Source organism: Dermacentor silvarum, chromosome 1 (genome assembly GCF_013339745.2).
Source record: "Dermacentor silvarum isolate Dsil-2018 chromosome 1, BIME_Dsil_1.4, whole genome shotgun sequence".
Classification (NCBI taxonomy): Eukaryota; Metazoa; Arthropoda; class Arachnida; order Ixodida; family Ixodidae; genus Dermacentor; species Dermacentor silvarum.
Window position 1 is genome coordinate 92,406,143 of NC_051154.1, and position 897 is coordinate 92,407,039.

At 51.1% G+C, this 897-nt stretch overlaps 1 pseudogene; it reads left to right on the top strand.

Annotated features, from left to right (window-relative positions):
• The first annotated feature begins 487 nt into the window (after nt 1-487).
• Nucleotides 488-606, top strand: LOC119437904 (U2 spliceosomal RNA; annotated as a pseudogene).
• The last annotated feature ends 291 nt before the right edge of the window (nt 607-897 follow it).

Genomic DNA, 897 nt, shown 5'->3' on the forward strand with positions numbered 1-897 from the left:
AATCAGGAGACGGCGACGAAGGCGGGCATTCTGATGATGAAAAAAAAAAATAGTAAAGACTTTATTCACTTCATTGGTACATGGTTTTGACTCTTTCCGAGTATCGAGCGGTTCTGCCCAACACGGGGGCCAGGACGGCCTTAAATAACCCCTCGTGGTCTTGTGGTAGCCGATGTCTCCTTCGGGGAACTTGTGTCAGTCCTCTGTCAGGTTGTCAAGTTGACGACCTCTTCCCCCTCGGGTCCTCTCCTTTGGTAGCTCGCCTCTGCTCAGGTTGTAGAGGTGCGACGCTTTCTCGGGGATGAAGGGGATTATGTCGTCACGGGAAAAGCGCTCGGGCGTGTTTCCCACATTTGAGAGGTACAATTTCCAGGAAGATCATAACCACCTCTTGGGGATGAAGATAATTGTCACAACACCAGAACGTGCGCGGGTTTGGTTTCCCACAACTGAGATGCAGAGTTCCAAGCCGATCATAACAGTGGTTATATTTGGACCCACGATATTGAACTTATATTTGGAAGTTGGTGGAGTGCTTGAAGCCTGCTTCACCTCCGCCGCGGGTCGGCCCGGTACTGCACTATCTCCGGGATCGGCCCACAGATTCCCGTCCACGCGTGGTGATACGGACGTAAGCCGGCCAGGGTGCCCCCCCCCCCCCCCCCCCCCAGCTATTGCATGCGGGAGATGCATACAGGGGATAGGTTAACACCTATGCTGGAAAAAATGCGGTAAAGGGCGCCCGAAAGTAAACTATTTTTGTGGTTAGATGAACACCGACGTGTTTCTAGTAACGCTGAGTTCACTTTCAAATACAGAGTGGCACCATTTATGGCCATCCTCGGAAGCAATTTCGAGTTTCAAGATAAGTTGTGGGATAAAGTTGTAATCGAAAAC